Source organism: Leiobunum rupestre, chromosome 1 (assembly GCF_980474605.1).
Source record: "Leiobunum rupestre chromosome 1, qqLeiRupe1.1.hap1, whole genome shotgun sequence".
NCBI classification, from domain to species: Eukaryota; Metazoa; Arthropoda; class Arachnida; order Opiliones; family Sclerosomatidae; genus Leiobunum; species Leiobunum rupestre.
The window spans coordinates 97,740,230-97,760,960 of record NC_143384.1 but is presented as its reverse complement, the minus strand read 5'-3'; the positions used below and the strand labels follow the sequence as shown (position 1 = coordinate 97,760,960).

The 20,731-nt window shown below is 35.9% G+C and overlaps 1 protein-coding gene across 4 annotated transcripts in view; it reads right to left on the bottom strand.

Moving 5' to 3' along the window:
* The window catches only part of LOC149969081 (plexin-A2-like), a 114,161-nt gene extending 99,474 nt beyond the window's left edge, over positions 1 to 14,687 (bottom strand). For 3 of the 4 annotated variants that reach the window (XM_090155223.1, XM_090155238.1, XM_090155229.1), the window contains exon 1: positions 14,076 to 14,686. The gene's annotated coding sequence lies outside the window, so the exon portion shown is untranslated. Of the gene's footprint in view, positions 1 to 14,075 lie in introns of all 4 variants that reach the window. The other variant, XM_090155246.1, reaches the window with a different exon arrangement.
* Between the last annotated feature and the right edge of the window lie 6,044 nt (positions 14,688 to 20,731).

Genomic DNA, 20,731 nt, shown 5'->3' with positions numbered 1-20,731 from the left:
ACCGGCTCAATTTTACTTCCAGACCGAATTGCAAACAAGAGGATACTGTTCTACATTTTTAAATCAACTTTTACTAAATATTTCTAACAAGTTATATACATATTTTTCTTTTTGTCCTGACCGTCTAAAATCTAGTCCCTGACTAATTTAAAAGATACGTATCTTCGGTGTGGCTGTAGGTTTAGCTGTAAAACTGTTTCTAAATAGAATGGATACCATTTTACGTATTATAAAGGCTAAGAAAATACCGAAAAAATTAATAAAATGTTAAGTATTTAAAAACTAAATGGCTAGACCCACACTTAAATTGCCCGACTTTCTAGATCCCCACACTTAAATTGCCCGACTTTCTAGATCCCCACACTTAAATTGCCCGAATTTAACCCATAACGTCAATTCCCAAACTTAAAGGCTTTCCAGGTGACAGAATCAACTATTAGTTGAAACGTAATATCGTCGTTACTTCACAAAACGTCAAAGAACGGTTTTAAATCCAATTCAATCTGCACCGTTAATTATTATTAATTATTGCAGCTAATGAAGCGTTTTGCGCCACACTATCGTCGCTGTCCTATTTCCAACCATTAATCAATTATTATAAAATAATAACGCCAGACAAAAGGTTAAGTCAATATAATTACGCCTTACAATCTATTAGCATCAAAGCCTCCGACATTTACGCGGAATAACCTTTTCCAATTGACGGAACCCCGAGAACTGGACAAATAAATTGCGGTCCGACTACAGCGCCTCGTAGCGGCGGCTACTGGTCTCGAATATCAATCGACTGCGATAATAGAGAGTCTGGCGGAATTATAATACACACCGCCGTCGCCAGGGGGTGTCGCCCACCGACACACGAGAGCTATATTTAGTTTACTTCCGAAGTACCCGGAAGTCAACAGAACCTTCAATTATGAAACACCATTGTACGCCAAAGACCAGTCACTGTAAAAATGACGAGCCACTCGGGCGAATTAGGATTACGTAGTTACCCAAGACACGCCCCCAACTCCCACGCTGACGTCACACGGAATCACGGAGATATATTTAGCTATGGTTTAGTTTTACCAGATCAATTTGCAACCTCCCCCCCTAACATTAGCTATGTATTTCATGGGTCAGGGGGGCCACAAAATTTTGGGATTCAAATTCCCGGACTATTCCTGACCATTTTAATTAGTTTTCCCTAGTGTTGTAAGTCGGAAAATTTTCCCGAAAATTACCGAGGCCTTTTTTCCGGAAAATTTTCCGTATTTTTCCGAAAAATATTAAAAACGTTTTCATTCCATGATTTGTCTAATATATTGTTTGCAAATTTAAATAAAGCGGCATTTTCACCTCATTTTTTCTAATCTAAAAGTAAAACTAAACCTATAGACTAGTCTAAACTGGTTGAAATGTAACACTATTAATGTTTTGTAGTATGTTTACTGATATTAGTCATTTTAAATCGATAAAAAGTTTAAAACATTAAAAACCCTTGAAAAGTAATTTATGTTTAAATTTTTTTTTTCCGATTTGCGGAAAATTTTCCGCAATTCGGAAAATTTTCTGGAAATTTTTCCGCATTTTATTTTTCCGGAAAATTAACAACCCTAGTTTTCCCTGACCATTTTAAGACCAAATTTTTTATTTTATACTTTACTTTTATTAGAAGTTAAGAAAAAAATGGACATATTTCAGTAAAAAGGTTATTGCAGTGTTGAAAAAATTAGCCCTTACTTCCAAGAAAATAATTGATAATCATAGAATTTGTCATAGATCTAGAGTAAAATTACCTTCAAAAAGTGTCCGGATAAAATTGAATTCCATGACTTTTTAGGCCCAATTTCATCTTCGAAATAAATATTTCCATTCTATGGACATTTTATTTTTTTTTGACATTGGCGTTAATAGAGTCGCTAGAATATACTAAAAAAGCTGGGTCTTGTGACGTAAAACCAACATTTTAATAAGTTGGACATTTTATTCTATAAAATCGACTATTACTGGAACGTAAAATGACAAAATTCTTATAATCCTGGCGCTATTGAAAAGGTTACCATGGAAACCAAAAATCGTGATTGCGGCCAAGAGCTATAAACTATAGATTGTCATATCCTAAGAACAAAGTTTCACTAATTAAAAATGCCTTTAATGACATCATGATATAAGAGCTTACTTTGAAAATCTCTTAAAATTATATCATTACGCAGTGAACTACCTGGAATTTCGCTAACTGAAAGCAAAAGTCAACCAAGTAGAGATGCGTGAGTTTAGAAATGATAATCATTTAGTATTACGATCCATAACTTTGTGGTCATAATTGCAGATTTAAAATAAACCCCCGATTTTTTTAAAACAGGGGTTTTCAGTCTCGCAAACCGATTTCCCTGATACTTCCAGATGCAAGTTACTCTCAATTAAAACTAACCCATTTCACCAATTTCATGAATGACATTTAAGCTTAATTGGTTCCATATTATAATATACAAAAAATTAAACAGATTAACTTTTTTCTTATTAAAGATTTGACTTAATGTAAATTTATACCTCTTTAAGGTAAGGATGTATAAATTTCCCTGATATTGCCGGTCTTTAAGAACCCTGTAATTTTCTTTACTAATTTGTAAAGTAAGTTAACAAAGCATAAAGAGAATATTTGTCAGTCAACGCTAACAGACAGAGCATTGCGAAAACGATAAAAATTAACGTTCCAACTTGGCTCGACGGTTCACTTGACTCCGGGTCTCGAGGGAGATAGCGCCAATGCAACTACATAATACATCCAACCTAACCGAACAAACAAGGTGGGGATTTTTAAAAATAAAAGACTTCTCTCTCTCTTTAGAGGTATCTTTTGTCCTAAGCCAAGATAAAATCATTTGCAGCGGAACGGGACGAGTAAGAGGGGGAAAAGGCTAGGAACGGATAGGTGGCGTTACATACGCTACAATACTTCACTGTCATCAACATAGATGGCGATGTAGTAGATAAGAGAGGGGGCGAACCGGCTCTGATCACCCGGCATTACGGCCGAAGTAGGGAGGACTTCAGACAACCGCGTGAGATACGGAACCAAGTCGGTAATCCATTAGGGTAACCATAGCAACCCCTTTCTCGGGAAAAGCTCGCGGCTACGACGTCGAGTGAAGTCGGCGACTAATCCGCCAATCCCCGTTATAAATAGCCAACGAGGTCGCTATCTAACCTGACAGCGACACCGTTATAAGGCGATGGCAAAATTTCTGAAGTATTGTTGTAAAAGGGAGCCGGGAAGAAGAGTTGTTATCCGGCCCATCCCGATTTCTGAAGGTACTTGAACTCGTCGGGAAACTAAGTTACCCTTCCTCTATAAGTAGTTCTTTCGCCGGGTTCGGGATAATCTAGTGGAATCAGTGATTACTGACTCTAGCCTTTCCCCCCTAATCACCGCGGATAGATTTGATTGGAGGAGTGTTGATATCAAAGCGTGGCGTCCGACCAGATATCTCGTGTTTTATGCCGTTGCTCGCCGATACTTTCGAGAGGGTCTTTGAGATTGCTTCGCGGCGGATACTAGCGAATCGTAAATACGTCGCTACTGGCCGCGCATCAACGATTCCTCGTCGAAGTTTGCTTCCGATTGGATTTACTTACGTACATGGCAGGGGAAGTTTATCAATTCGGGGGTATAAGAGATAAAGTTACGTAGTATCAGAAGCATCTTACGTTGGAAGTACCATTTAGGCTTTAAAGGCCCGTCCACACTTCTGCCGTGCAAAGCACAAAAGCATTAACGACCAAAACCAAAATTATGATAAAACCCGCGAAATTCAAACTTTCTTTGCCTTAAGATACCCCAACTTTCTTCTTTTAAGTTTATACAGTAGACTTGGATTTTTCAACTCAAATTACATTCTGGTACTAAACAGTTTACAGGCCAAACGATATTTCAGAAAACTATAAACTATAAAACTAGAGCCCATTCACTCTGAACTGTTACGTAAGATATAATTTCAAACCGGAATCTAAATTTTGAATTATTACAGTCAGAATTTAATACTTTCTTGGTCATTTATGATTATTAATATCAGAGGTTTATAATAAACCCCATCGGGGGAAGTATACCATTTATCATTGATCCCATGTTATTTTGATGTTTCGGCGACAGTTCAAAAACCGCGGGCGCTTTCCATAGGTTCTTAGTACTATTACGTATTTTGGAAGAAAAAAAGGTAGTACCGGAGGTAGACACCGGGTGGCTTTGGGGCTTTAAAAAAAATGCGTTTTGATTTGACTTTTAAGGAAAATAAACACATTATTGCGTTTTTGGTTTGAAAATAATGCAAAAACCTAAAATAATGCGTTTTGCAACAAGTCATTTCTCAAGGAACAAAAATTTTAAATTCGAAAATTAGTTCAAAATTGAATTTAGCGTATAAAATGAGGAGAAATAAAACCAAAATCAGTAAATCGAAAATTTGGTCGTTAATGCTTTTGTGTCAGACTATCCATTTTCTGCTCGGGTCGCTTCTTCGCTTGAAACGCGAGAATAGCGTGTTAGTTTCGCGACTCGTCAACACTTAAATTCGTTCGATTTTAGCTCGAAAAATTTCATCCAATAAGCGTCTAGCCTACGCTCACGTGTCTCACGTGGTACTTTTTGACGTCACTAATCCTTTATGGAATCTATAGACGTCTGCTTTTTGGCTGTTTTACTATCGTGTAATATAAAGATGGACAAAAATTGCGATTAATGAGGAAAATTTAATTAATGAAGTAATAGGGTTCCCCCGTACTGCAAACCGGCGCCATTTTGGATCCGTGGTTGGCACCCAAATAGTGACGTCATTGTGGAGCGATGTAATTGGATGATTGGACGCGTACCATGCAAAAATGTTTATTGCGTATAAACAAATGTTTGATGTGTGGACGAGTCGCGTAAGAAGCGTGTGAAGAAGCGCGCGAACTTAGATTAGATTTCCTCATAGTGTGGACGGGCCTTTAAGCAGGAATCCATAGCTCAACTTGGAATGCTTATCGCGGCAGATTTTCGTCTCGATGTGGCTGACGGGTTTTTTGACGTCACTATGCTAACTTAAAGGGAATATAACCTGCAAAGCAATCTTTATGGAGAACCTCATCAATTTTTAAAATTTCCGTGTACAGTGGCGCCAAACATTTTTAAAGCCAAAGGCAAGAGCGGCCAGAGCTTCAAGCGTTGGTGTTCCACACCAAATACCCGAGGTTATATTCCCTTTAACAAACAAAAACGTGAAAGGGGAGCGCGTGCAGAGGGGATTTTTCCATCGTAGGCGGAGCCAAAGCCGTCAGAGTTTTCTTACCATACGCGATACGCCACGATAAGCATTCCAAGTATTCAGCGTTCCGAATAAGAAAAATTCAGGTGGCCAATCGCGTGCAAAATTCCGGCCTGGACAAAAGTGGATGGCTTTTGATATTTGGAAACTATTAATACAGGGTTGCCACAAAATTTTGAGATTCAAATTCCCTGACCATTTTAAGAGATTTTCCCTGACTTTTTAAGTTCAAATTTGTATTTTATATTTGACTTTTATCAGAAGGTAATAAATTTTAATGAACTTATATTTCAGTAAAAAGGTTATTGCAATGTTGACAAAATTGGCCAAACTTTCAAGGAAATAAATGATAATCACAGAATTTGTCATAGATCTGGTCTAAAAATAACCTTACAAAAGTGCCAAGATAAAATTTAATTCTTTGACTTTTCCCTGACTTTTTACAAATTCTAAAAATTCCCTGACATTTCCCTGACTTTTTAGGTCCATTCTTAAATTCCCTGACTTTTCCATGATTTCCCTGACGTGTGGCAACCCTGTAATAGTACTAGTTTTAATTTTCCGAAAAAAATTAAATTCGGAATAATAAAAAATTCAAATATATTACTTTTAGATTAGTCTAGAGGCTTAGTTTTACTTTTGGATTCGACAAAATGAGGCGAAAGTGCCGAGAAATTTAAATTTGCAAACAATATTAGGCTAATCATGGAATGAAACCTTTTTTATTTTTTTCGGAAAAATACTGAAATTTTCCGACTTACAACTCTAATACCACATTGTTCAGTGTAAACCAAGTAATTCACAATAAAATGTATTAAAAACTTTTAATTAGTTCAGGGTTCATACAGCTATTGAATATTTCCCTGATTTTTCCAGGTGCAAGATAAAATAAAATTAAGATTTACAGACAATCCTTTTATGATTGTCAATAAGTTAAATTGGTTCAATATTATAATAAAAATGAAGAAATGAAGAGATCTTTAATAAGTGAAAATATTTATGTAAATTGATATTCATTCGCGCGAGAACTTTCTGAACCCTCATAAATTTCAATGATTTTTACTAAAAACAAGTTAAATTCCAACTATACAATTTAATTCTAATTAAATTCCGTCTCAAAAATACAATTTAATTCTAATTAAATTCCGTCTCAAAAATACAATTTAATTCTAATTAAATTCCGTCTCAAAAATACAATTTAATTCTAATTAAATTCCGTCTCAAAAATAAAATTTAATTCTAATTAAATTCCGTCTCAAAAATAAAATTTAATTCTAATTAAATTCCGTCTCAAAAATAAAATTTAATTCTAATTAAATTCCGTCTCAAAAATACAATTTAATTCTAATTAAATTCCGTCTCAAAAATACAATTTAATTCTAATTAAATTCCGTCTCAAAAATACAATTTAATTCTAATTAAATTCCGTCTCAAAAATACAATTTAATTCTAATTAAACTAGATTTTAGAGACGGAACTTAAATTATGTTTAACTCAAATTAAAAATCTTTGACATACGTGATTTTGTAACTAAGATCCGCTAGACATTTGATCTGTCAATGGTTTTCCCAGACATACAAATTGATTTTTTCCCCACGTTTACTTCGATTGAGCGAAACGAATCAATTTCTTTCCAAGAGTTCCCTCCTTAGATTTTGGTTCCGACCAGAGATTTTCCTTGAAATCGTGAAAGTTCTTATTTCGGAGGCCAAAATCGTCACCATAGCTTCCGAGAACATCCCACGTACGCGTTTACGTTGAACGTTTTTAATTGGAACAGATTCTCGGAAGCTTAGCCGTTCGCCGTTAGAACTTAGAAGTAAGATCGCGTTGGAACTGAACTTCGAAACATTTACGGTCTTTTGACAATAGAGCCGGGGACATTTTCTAGGAAGCCGTTAGTGTCAGGATAAGTCGCCGTTTTCTTTACGATAATGCTTATTGGCCGGCGCAGCTCAACTGGATAGCGAGCTTATTTAAAGGGGAGCCGGTCCATACAACTCCGTTGTCAATGGAGGGGTCCTCTATGGCTAATGTACCCTTGGGAATTTATTTTCCGCTCCTTTTTTGGGGCTAGGACCCGTGCCCAAAATAAAGTAGACTCGTTTCTTTTCAAAAAGAGGAAGTGGTAAGAATCGCCATTTCCATTCCCGTTAGCCAATGCCTGCCGGAAACGTTGAGGTGATTAATAATGGCGGTGCCCCTCTGAAAAGGGTCTATTTCGAAAAGGGTTTCTCTTTAGGATGTAGCCGTTTTTCGTCGTAGAATCGAAGGATTTGGCGGGATTATTTGTTGTTCAAAGATTAGCAGTCGACCTACCTAAACACCAAGGAATTACTACGGCCTCTCTTAAAGTAAATGGGTTTTACAAAAGGGATTAAAAGAGAACGAAAAGTTACGGAGCGTTGTCATGGTGATATTTCTTTAGCAAGCCTTTACTTGAAAATATTACCTTTAGGGTTTCGTGGTTTTGCTATTTTGAGATTAAGGAAAAAACACTTCGGGGAATTCCAAAAGCAAACTTATTTTTAAGGCTTATAAAATTTTATCATTTATATTCGTTAATGTAATGTTATTTATATTAGAATTATTAAAAAAATTGAAGGACCCTAGGTAGAATTTGGTCTACCTTAAAGGCCGACTACATAAATCTTCGGTTTACTCTGTCTTTCACTGGAAGTCGGCTGACTGCATGGCACACGTGTATTGCAAACAGCCGACTTCCAGTGAAAGACACGAGTAAACCGAATATTTATGTAGTCGGCCTTTAAGAAGTCTTAAACATTATCTGGCAGTTTCGTTATTTTTCGGACCGTAGTCTCATCGGTCAAGTATATTACCATGCCACCCAAAAAAGGAAATAATCACTGGGTTGCCAGTTTTTTAGGTAAAAATGTCTTTTTTTTAAGGTTGCCCCTGGCCATTTCGGAAATTTTCCCCTAATTTATTATGACCTACAATTTGTCAATTTCGATTTGTTACCGAAATTAAATTAACTGACGTTTTCCTTAATTTCTTCCTTTTCGACCCATTATCAAATCCCCCCGGGGCCCTTTTCGACCCATTCTCAAACCCCCGGGACCCTTTTCGACCCATTCTCAACCCCCCGGGACCCTTTTCGACCCATTCTCAACCCCCCGGGACCCTTTTCGACCCATTCCAGGTAACGTGACTGAGGTAAATGAAACCGTCCTCCTTACAGCGTTATGTTGGCATAATCTCTCGCAAAATATAATATACACTAAAATTCCTCCTATTTGACCATCCTGATTTACACCCTGCATAATCAATTGACGTTTTCACGAATGTAGATGGCGCTAAATCATTTCTTTGTAACCCGAAAGATCCTTTTCCTCTCCGATAATAAACAACATTTCAGCCTCACCCGGAATCCACTTCGTGAATTTGGAACGCCAAGCTTATATCTCTAAACGAGGGCTTGGCTTTGATGGTTAGCGTCAGGTTAGATTAGGTTTGTTCGTAGTAACTAAAGGATAAATTTCCCCCAAAGTTTGCGCCGGCTCTTTGTAGTATTCTTGTGATGTGCGAGATCAAAGACTGAAAACGAAACCCCCCCTCCAATTCCATCCCCCACAGGTCCCTTTATTAGACAAGGGGGCTTTATTATTTGCCAGAAATTTGGGGGAATGTAAGCGGATTAAAGAAGGGGGAGCACCCCCCCGCATCACTCCTAAGCCACGTTCACACGTACCCGCTGAAACCAGTGTTCATACAGCTATTGCCAACCCAATTTCCCTGATATTTCCAGCTTTTCCCACGTATATTTCCTTATTTTTCCAGGTGCAAAATAAAATAAAAATAGGATTTACAGAGTAACTAATTTCGTGATTGTCATTTAAGTTAAATTGGTTCAATATTATCTTATAAAAGAAGAAATAAGGTAAATCCTTTAACTTATTGATGTCAATTTGTATTCATTAAGGCAAACTTTCTGAACACTCGGATATTTCCCCGATTTTTATTAAAATATTTTAAGTTCAGACTTTTCTGTCGACAATCGAATTTACTGATATTACCTGGTTTAAAAGGCATTAAAAGTCGCTCGATGACTTAGGCTAATACCCAAGGCACCACATTAGGCCCAACTAATTATTATTATTAACATTATAATTAAAATTGAATGCACCAAGAAAAAATTTGTTGGAAGAATATTGCTTCTAAAGAATTCATAAAAACTTATTAGGCACAAAAAAATTCACGATTTTCGTAAAAAAATTAGCTAATGTTTCACAAAACACTGAACCGATGACGTCACGAACGCTGAAAAACTGATCGACGAAGCGATCAGGAACGCTGGAACGCCAAACGGTAACTGTTCACACGACGAAATCTAAACGTTGGGGTCGCGCTCGCAACGCCGTGTTGCCAAATATAAAAAGGCCAATTTGAATATCCTCTCGTTTAGCAAACATGCATTACTTCACAAAATTACAACAAAAGATCAGTGTTACTTAAATGTTTTTTTTTTAGAAAATAGTGACTAATAATACGTAAATGCATTTAAATAATATCTTTCGGATATGTAGCATCACTTACATTAGAGATGTTTCAGTTTTTCACAAAAGAACCATTAAAAACACCAGACGAATTCAACTCAGAGAATATCGTTGAAAAATAGCCAAAATAAATACCTAGATTGGGCTATAATTGAGTTTCTAGCCCAAAACCTGGCAACTAATCCAGTATATTTATCTAAAATAGCACAAATATATTTCTTCTTTGGTATGTTTTTATTTGTATTAAAATTTATTATTTGCCACTATTGCCAGTAAAAGTATTTTTCGCCATGTCGGTATTTACCACTTTTTGCCACCTGACATTTACCACTTCGGAACACTGGGTACAACCTAATTCCGCCCTTTGAATATTAAAATGAAGCATAATTACGTTCCAGAGGGTAGGTGTGAACGCGGCTTTATGAGCGCTTTCTTTTGATGATATTTCGTCGGGTTTCTGGCCCACCCCCTCCCCGAGGAAATTTCCTATTTGGAGATACATAAAGGAATTCTAAAAATAATTGGTCGACTTTGTTTTGATTCCATAGCCCGAAGGACGTTTCTTTCAAGTATAAATAAGACCATTTTCTAAGAAGGAGATAAAGAAGTTTACTATTTTATTATCACTCGCGATATTGACAGATCTTTGTTTTACTGTTATCAATGGCTTAATAAAAATTAAAAGATTCTTTAGAGAGATAGTATAGCTGTTAGCTGTGGGTGGTATCTACATTGGGATACCTCTCAGTGCTGGGTTGACACAATTTGAAACTTCCCGATTCTTCCCTCCCCGGGATATTTTAATATATGCTAAAATTACCAGGGTTGCCATCGTTTTTTGAGATTCAAATTTTCGACTATCTCCGGAGATTTCCCCCGACTTATTTTGCCGAAAAGTTTTGTATTTGTTTACCCTGAATTTTAGACAAGGTTTCCTATTTGCAACCGAAATTAAATTCCAAAAAAACTTAAAATTCCGACTTTCCCATGATTTTTAGACCCATATTCATATTCACTGACTTTTCCAGGAATTCCAGGTTTTCCCTGATCAGTGTTCCCGGGTGATAAATACCACCTGACATTTATTGTGGCAAATAGTGGCAAAATGTGACATGGCAAATAATGATTTTTAGTGACAAATTGACATATAGTGGCAAATATTAGAAAAAGTAAAAATACTAATAAATTTTTCGTATGAAATACCATAAAAGCATTTTTAGGCTATTTTTGTAATTATCCTACGGTTGCCAAGAATTGGGCTATTTTTTATATTTATTTTATTTTATTCATTGCTAAAAGTTATAGCAAATAAAGTGTTCTAAGAGTAGAAAATTATTTGTTTCCCCTATTTGTCATTATATGCCATTATTTGTCAAATTTGTCACTATTTACCAGTGACATGGCCTATATTCGAAAAAAGTGACATTTTAGGAACACTGTCCCTGATTACACATTTTAAACTTATTTACTTTTATAAGGAGTTAATGAAATTACTGCAGCTTTTATTGCAGTAAAGGTTCACGTTATATTTAAGGGAACTTTCAAAGGAGAGGTTAGGGGGGTTGAAGTCTATTTAAAATACGTCATTCGGTCGGCGTTAATCGCATTTACAAAGTTACTCTGATGACGTTTCAATGACTTTTTTGAATCGACTTCCGACCCCTCACACCTCCCTTGAAAGTCCCTTTAGGCTAAAAATATTTCAGAACGTTTACAAACTTAAGTATTTTAGAACACGCGAAGATAAATTTAACTTTTCCAACAATTATTAAAATTCCTTGGAGGACTACTGTACTCTTTATTAAGAATATATATTTTTTATATATATTAAGAAATTATTTGTATAGTTGCATAATACCAAGAATATAGTCATTGATTTCTAGGTAAAAGTGGCTTACAGTTAAAGCCAAATATCGTCTCAACAAGTCACTATCCCGAAAAACAAATAAATACATTCATTATCTCATACTTGTATAATTCCAATAACATTTTATTATTAATATCATGAACCAGTACGTATGGTTATATAACTCTGACGGCTTTGGCCCCGCCTACGAGAGAAAAAATCCCCTCTGCGCGCGCTCCCCTCTCACGTTGTTGTTTGTTAAGTTAACATAGTGACGTCCAAAAAAACGTCAGCCACATGGAGACGAAAGTCTGCCGAGATAAGTAGGTATGGATTCTTGCTAAAACCTGTTCAAACTTGGTCGCGCAATTCCAAAACCTTAACACTTTTGATTATAGACATTCAATTCCAAAAACATAATTGCCTTAACCCAGCCTTGATAACATTTCCCAGGGCCCCCACTCAAATCTTCGATTTTTTATACGACAAAATGAGATTATATTTCTAAAAATATGGGATTTTATATGCTATTTAATTTACTAACTTTATGCATTTAAAAACAATCTATATTTAGCTAAATTAACCTTTGATTTTCACATAAATATAAACTATTTAACCATTTTATCACAAAAACAATACTAGTAGCTAAACGTTAACAATAAAAAAAGTATAGACATTAATTTGTATAGGAATTTATCCTATCGCTAAATGTAGCAATTTAACTGACAAGGAGAGTTACCCGAGGTGTTTATTGCCGATTTTGTTCATAGTCGGGCGTGATGCAGTTATGAAATTTCCCAAAAGGTTGCACCACCCATTCGATTTGCCATGGCCACCGAAAATAGTTTTGACCACTTAAAAAAAATCTCCATTTTAAAACGCATCGGATTTTATCGGTTTCACGGGGTGAACATTTTTAAAAAAATTGAAAATCCCGAAATGGGTAATTTGGACCGCATTTAGGTAAATTCCATCGAATTTGTGTAAATTGGAACATTTTTTAGGTAAAATTGTAATAATTTTTGGGTAAAAAAAGGAAAAAAATCTTATTTGTTTTAAGTGGTCAAAAACATTTTCGGTTGCCATGACAAATCGAATGGGTAGTGCAACGTCTCCTTTTGGGAAATTTCATATCTCATATAGGTCTACATTACGCCCGACATTGAACAAAATCGGCAATAAACACCTCGGGTACTCCCCTTGTGAGTGACGGGATTTGAAATGGGCAAAATATAAAAATAAAATTTAAAGGCCATTTTTGAAAATATAGAATTTTATAGGAATTATAGGAACTTCATTTCCTTAGATATTTGTCAAAATGGCGCACACAGGCTGGGAAGTAAAATAAGGTAGAAAAGGGTTGACGTCACGCGAAAACTCCCCGTAGCAAATTTCAAGAGAAAAGACCAAATAGCGATAGTCTAAGGAAGAGGGCATACAACTTCAGTATTTATAGCCCTTCTGGGATTTATTTTAGGAGCCGCTACTAGGGCCTATAACAACCAAGATTAGACCCAAAACAATAAAGTAGGAAAACCCGGAACCAAAAGTAAAGAAGTCCGAACCAAAAATAGAGCCCCAAATTAACAAGATCCCAAATAAAGAGGGGGCCCTTTTTCTCCCAAAGACGGAGCATTGGGAATTAGCTTCCACCCGATAGCAATAGATGGCGCTCGGGTGGGAAAAGTTTACGATCACCGTTTGGTCAGGTTTAAACATTGATAAAAAAAAGTTTTTTACTCGACATTTTATCGGTGCAAAGGCTTAGCTAAAATGTAGAGCTTTTAAACGTTTTACGAGGTAAGCAAACTAGATATATTGTTAAATTTTATGAGGTTGCATTTACACACGAAACACTAAAATCGGGTCTTATCAAGTACTTTAAATATATTTCTTAAGTCGAAATGTAGTGGAGCTCTGTTGTGATAACCGGGGAGTTTGACGTTCGTAAAAATCTTGCACTATGGTAAATTTTATAAAAAATATCTTGTAATCAACTTAAATTCGGAAATCTAAGCGAAAATCAGTCTAAAAAACTAGAAATCAACACGAAAACCGTACTCCTATATCCAAATCAGTTTCCGAAATTAATTTGAGATGCAAAATCCCGTTAAATTTTTCAAATAAGGATAAATCATTTAAGTTATAAAGAGTTAAAATTCTCTTAAGTCAGCTGTTTGCGAAGTTTCCATTTAGTAAAAATAAAAATTCAACAAACACTTTTGGAAATTACCGTTTATTAAATTGACTTCAACAACAAAGTATGTCTACATTAAAGGTTAACTAGACGCCCTCAACTGTCTAGCCACTCACTCGAAACGGAGCGTGTTACTTATAAATTGATAGAAAATTGGCAGGTACGGCGGACTAAGTCACGCGACTGACCATTGGTCAAGAGAAGCGGTAACTAAAGAAGAGCCCACTTACCCGGTGAAAGAGTTCCAGAACTGACACGAGAAAAATTAATCCAAAGCGTTGTAGGATCGAGAGTGAGGATAATCCTTCACGAAACGCGAACGCAAAAATCACAGGCTAGGCCTCGGTCGAAGCTGACAACATTCCCAGTCGCTTGTTAGGCGCGAATAACAAAAAAAAATAACACGCAACCTTTGGCACGAGCTTGGCTTGGTTATTCGCTCGTTGTTTTGTTTCTATTCCACGCGCGAACGCCAAGCCTAATCTCCGAATCCGATCACGGAAGGGACCGACGCTAAATTATTCAAAACGCTAAGCCTCGGCTCTTATCTCCTTCTTCGGCGAGTAACTTTCGCGGAGGGCTATCGTGGGCGCAAAAATAACGTTTTCCGATCGGAAATGAAACGCAAACAGTATCTAAAACACAAATACGTTCGGCTTTATCGATTGCGTCGAAAATTGACAAGAAACCGACTCGAACGAAAGGGGTAAAAACGAGCCCAGACGCGAAACTTCATTGGCATCTTTCTCAATAGCCGTGTGGCCTACGAAATAAACCGTCGTCGTCTTACTCGCAGTCAGCCGCCGGGCGTTTTGCCAACTTTACGCGAAAACAAGGGCGCCACCGAGTGGCGAGGAAGCGCGGACTCACCCCCACTGAATATAGCGCATCTCCGCCGAACGGTTACGAGACTGCCCCCTGGTGGCGGGGTGGTGCCGCGAATGAGAGAAAGAGGGTTTTTTCGAAATAGAAACTGGTATAAAAAAAACGCGCGCGCGGGGGGGAGAGTTGCGAGGAGGGTGTTGGGTTGAAGAAACGGCCGCATACCGATGCCGGCTTTCCCACGAAGAAGTTTTCGAAGGGCGCCTTAAGGGGGCAGCACCGTTCCGAGCCGAAATCTGTTTTCCACCTTTTTGCATGCGGTGTTACTGGCCTTTGCCCGTAGCGCCGGAGAATACTAACCTCCCCGCTGAGTTCGCTTTTTTTTCTTTATTTTTATATATCTATTCTATCGGATGCGCTTGTTCCCCCCCCCCCCCCCTTCGCCATCTAGTGGGTGAAATTCGCCCCTCCTCTTTTACCAGCAAAAAAAATTATAGCTCCGAGGGAAAATTTTTATATATTGTATAACAGAGCAGAAAATACCAGAAAGCAAAAACATTCTGTCGGCGAAAATGCGCCAAGAATTTAGATTATTCAATTTAGGCCTTGGCTATATTTTTTTATTTATACGCGCCGGTATTATTTTCGCGAATGTCATAACGTCGTATAATGTTTTTATTACATTTTCTTTCTATATATAACGGTACCCAGCAGATGGCGCCGCGAATCGTCTGAGTCAGTGCTACCAAATATAAGCGATTGATTTCTTAAATTTGTAAATACAATTTTCCTTCAAATAAACGGTAAAAAATACGAAATTTTATTTCAAACGCGGTAGACCAACGAACAAATGAAACTTTTAAAACAATTTGATTAGAGTCTTGATTTTAATGAAGTGTTTTTTAAAAAAAAATCATTGATTCAGGGTTCGTACGAAATTTACGGAATTAATTTCCCTGATTTTTCCATGTTTTCCCTGAACAATTTTTCAAATTCTCTGACCATTTTGATACAATAAATGAAATATTTAAGGTAAAATCGTGCTAAATATTTAACATTTACTTTAATACATCTTTCAAAAAATTATTTGCCGTTTTTTTGGGGGTCATTTTTCAATTCTGACTTTTCACAGATATTTTGGAGCCACTTTCAAATTTCTTGACTTTTCCAGGTCATGTACGAATCCTGTGATTTAAATCACCTATGTATTTATTAAAATATACGAACTAAAGTTTCTTTAAATGCCAATTCAGAGCAAACTTAATTAAATTAAATTTTTATTTAAATTTAATGAAGATTCGTTTAAATTTTAATTTGCAATACCGCTGCGCTCAAATTATTAATCAATTTTCCAAGAAAAAAACCAGGCAAAATCTTTAAAAAATCAATTAGAAATAAGATTTAAATTAAATGAACAACACGAACATTTCAAACACTTAATACTCCAAAAAACCACCCAGTCACTCTGAATTGTAACAGGAAATGACGTCACTAATGTTTCCTTCTCGAGGGAAGTGCAAGAGGAATTAGAGGATAAAATACCTATGATTTTGTTTGAACACTTTTATTCTACGAAAAATACGCGTAAAGGAGTGTTTCACGATTCCAACGTTGCTTATATTTTTCCCAGAAAAAGACAGATTTTTCATTAGCAGCCACATTTTATTTCAAGAACTACACCGACCTTTAGCGTTTAATTTATGCCAGGTAATCTTTAGTCGGGAAAAAATTGAATACGTAATTAAGCGTAGGATCCTTGGCAAACTTATATTCTCCGACGGCGCGAGACAATGAAATAAACACGTATCGGGGAAAAAAATGTTAATTTTCTAATTGCTTAAACCGGTAAATGATTGTGAAGAATTTGCCAAAGGCTTATGACAATTTTGAATTTCCTGGGGAGGAGAGGCACTTATTTTTCAAAGGTAATCAAAAAGTTGAGTAAGACTATGTAGTAATAATTTAACGTGTAAAATTAAATTAAAAACCAAACTATTCTTTCGTTAAGAAATTATTTAGCCTGAGAATTACTATGCTCATTTATCCAAATAGAAAGCTCAATTTGATTATCAATTTCATATCGCCATTTTGTATAAGTCGTTAAGACTTTTTTAATTATTATAATTATACTCTAAATTACTGCCAAATTCGACCACTATTAAAGGCAGGGAACAGGGTTAACGGTAATAGTTAGTGTAGGGAGCTGTTGGCTCGATCTCGTGGCATGCAGGGCTTGCCACCACCCTCCTACGCATTGTAACCCGGCCACCTGGATTAATGGCTTCAAAAGTCGCTTGATGACTTAGGCCTAAGGCGGTGCCTTGGGTATTAGCCTAGCTGATTATTAATTGATTAATTAATTACAATTTTTTAACAATCAAATTCTTTTTTCCAGGTTTTCCCTGACCATCTCCTGAGATTTTCCCCGACTTTTGATGCCAAGATTTTGTATTTTTTAACCAATATTTTAGTAAAAGTTTCCTATTTGAACCGAAATTAAATTCCCTGACATTTCCCTGATTTTTAAGACTAATTTTTAAAATTCCCTGACATTTCCCTGATTTTTTAGACTTAATTTTTAAAATTCCCCAACATTTCCCTGATTTTTAGACTAATTTTTAAAATTCCCCGACTTTTCCCTGATTTTTATACCCATATTCAAATTCCCTGACTTTTCCAGGAATTCAATGTTTTCCAGATACCGTGGCAACCCTGGGGAATTTTCGTTGGCCAGTTAAAATGGTAATGGTATCATTAGATTAGAGTTAGTTAAAATATATTTTCTGACATCATAAATAACCAAATAGTTCGTAGATTATTAAGAAACAATATATTTAAAAACAAGTTCAATTTGAATTACAATTTTTAGTCTGGCCTAGGTAAATGTATCGCTTCGTACGTTCTCAGTAACATAAATACATTGATGTTAACGGGTGTTATATTTAAGGCGGAGTAATTTGGTTTTAGTTAAGGCAATTAAATAGGGTAGGACCAAAAGGAAGATCTTAGACCCGAAGGATATTTCAGAGTTCGATTTGTCAACAATGATTACGCAGTCTGGCGGCAATTTCAGGAATTAAATACTTTAGTTAAAATTAAACTTAAGTTTTGAAGGTTGAAATAAAATGGCTTGTAAAATGACAAATAAAAAGCTTAATTTTTCCCTAATACAAATTACATACACTACAACACTAACCATTTTAACACATATCCCTCTAAAATAAAGGCGCTAAGTTAAAAAAATTATACCAACGGGAAAATAATGCGCAAAATTACGCGGAATACTAATAACTAAATTTCGAATATTAACCGTTGTAATTAACTGGGGGGAAAATGCAGAGGTAAAAAAAAGTTGGCGTCAAAATATTTTTCTAGTTTTTGTTTTGAATTTTTATCATTATGAATCTTTTTTTTTTAGTCCATTCTTCGATGTGATACCGAACACCCCCTGGAATATCTCAACCCTAATTAAAAATTGAAGAGCCAAAAAAATAAAATAAAATTCCTCATTATAAAACCAAAACAGCTATTATTATAAAAACAAGAACGAGTTTGAACAGAAATTATCGAGCACAACGTGGTCCGGCAAATTCTAAACGATACCTTTGAGATATTGACGTAAACCATATGTTATTTTAAGTAAATTTAATATCGAAAACTGGATTTAAGTTCTTTTAAACATTTTCAAAGATAAATTTCATGCTATACATATTTTACTTCAATGCATTTATGAAAATGTGCACAAGTAGCCATGTCAGTTCAGAGAAAACTAAATTAAACTTAATTACTAATTAAAAAAATGTACGATTAATTTAGTTTACGGTACTCAAGAAAAATAAAGCGTAAAACGTTAAAACAAAATTTAAATATGGTTTAAATCAAACAAATCGATTTCTTTCGTTTTTCTAAATCAAAATATCTAAATTTAGAAAAAGCGATAGTAACTATATTTAGAAAAAGCGATAGTAACTATATTTAGAAAAAGAGATAGCAACTATATTTAGAAAAAGAGATAGCAACTATATTTAGAAAAAGAGATAGCAACTATATTTAGAAAAAGAGATAGCAACTATATTTAGAAAAAGAGATAGCAACTATATTTAGAAAAAGAGATAGCAACTATATTTAGAAAAAGAGATAGTAACTATATTTAGAAAAAGAGATAAATAGTAACTATATTTAGAAAAAGCGATAAATAGTAACTATATTTAGAAAAAGCGATAAATAGTAACTATATTTAGAAAAAGCGATAAATAGTAACTAAATTTAGAAAAAAGTGATTTTAAGTGAGAAAATGACTAAATGAAAGTCGTGGCAGGCGATTTTTCTATTTAGTTCATATTCCCTTTAAGAACTGCACTAACTACCTTTAATACTCATTAATGACTAAGGTAATAAATGTTAAATGCAATCTAGACCACAAGCGCATTAAAAATTGAGGTTGGAATATATCATAATAAAAGAAACGCAAGCATTAAGGGGAGCCATAGAGTTAATGAAGATTCCCTCCTAAAAACAATGCTTAATTGGTCCATTCTTCGCGATTGCGTTCGGTACCGGTTCCACGGAGAGGGACCACATTTTTTCTCTTTATCATAAAAGGAGAAGGGGGGGCTTCGAAATTAAAAGGGACTAATCGGTTTTATCGCCCCCTGGTGGACAACAAAGAACATTACGAGAGGGGGGAGGGAAAAAGAGTACTACTATTAAAGGGTGTAGGACGGGGGGTACAAACTAGTTTGATACGGCAGCGCCGTACAGCGAGGGTTGCCGGAGATAAAGAGAAAAAATATTCGGAATTTTCTGGTTTATCTACCCGATGACTTTTTATCGTGAGAATTATTTTGAAATAAAGAATGAAAAAAATAGTTGAGTATTTTATTATCGGTGGTAATCGCGTATTTTAGGGGATGGTAAATTAAGGAAATAGACTGTACCGGTCTACAGGCGTTGAATGTAGTGTCAGAAAAGATCTATCCAGTGAATTTCCTGGTTTAATTAACTGGACAGTCGTCTACGAATTTTGGCTCTTTAATAAATGCCATTACATCGTGGGATAAGTTTTTTTAAATATATAAAAATAATTGTTAATGGTATCACTGTAGCTTCGTTGCAGTTAATTTAGGATAGGAGTGATACAAAATTGGGGTATACTTTTTTGTACCGCTCATTAACATACTAATGAGGATGCTAGCTTCGATTTTCCACCGTTAGGAGCGCCACAGTAATAGCGGATCACTAAGCAGGCCAGTTTTTTTTTCAAACCTATTCCGTCGTCTGCTTAGAGGACTGCTAGTTCTCAGGTGGATTAAATAAACCAGCTTCCTCGTGAAAGGGAAATTGATATTTTAGGAATTTATAAGATCAGGGTTGTAAGCCCTTTAAATGCATGCAAATAATGACCCTTGAGGGACCACCTCGAATGATTTACTTAATCATAATAGTTCCATAGTTATTACAATAATATTTATTTAAACAAATTATTTAAATTTCCCGAATTAGGTTGATAATTAGGATTTTTAATCGTATGCATATACCAAGAATAAATGTATTTATTTAGAGTTGAAGATAATGACTACATTGTTGATGATCCGCACGTGCTTCACGGGCATCGGAAGACGTCAGTTGTAGGGAACCAATAAGATACCGGGTTGAGTTGATTGATTTAAAGGGGTGGAGTTTACTCTTCGAGCGTGAGGTGGATCAATGGCGCCCCCAGGATTTTTTTACGGAGGGGGCCCGGATTATCTAATTGGGTGCGCCAATGAGGTGGATTGGGGGCAACGGCGAGGGGCTGATCACTCCGCGTAATCGGTGTACAGAGCCGTACCTTTGACTGTACTAATGGGATTACGGGTAATCTTTGAAGTCCCTGCCTTTGGCATTGCTAATCTAAGCGTAATCCGGTGTACAAACTTTCCAAGAGTGGTTAGCCCCTCGGGCAACGGTAAAAATCATCTCAATACAGTCATTCTAACAAGGAGACGACCCGAGGTGTTACACACCGATTTTGTTCAAACTCGGGGGATTGGTAGACCTTCATGTAACTTGAAAAATCCTAAAG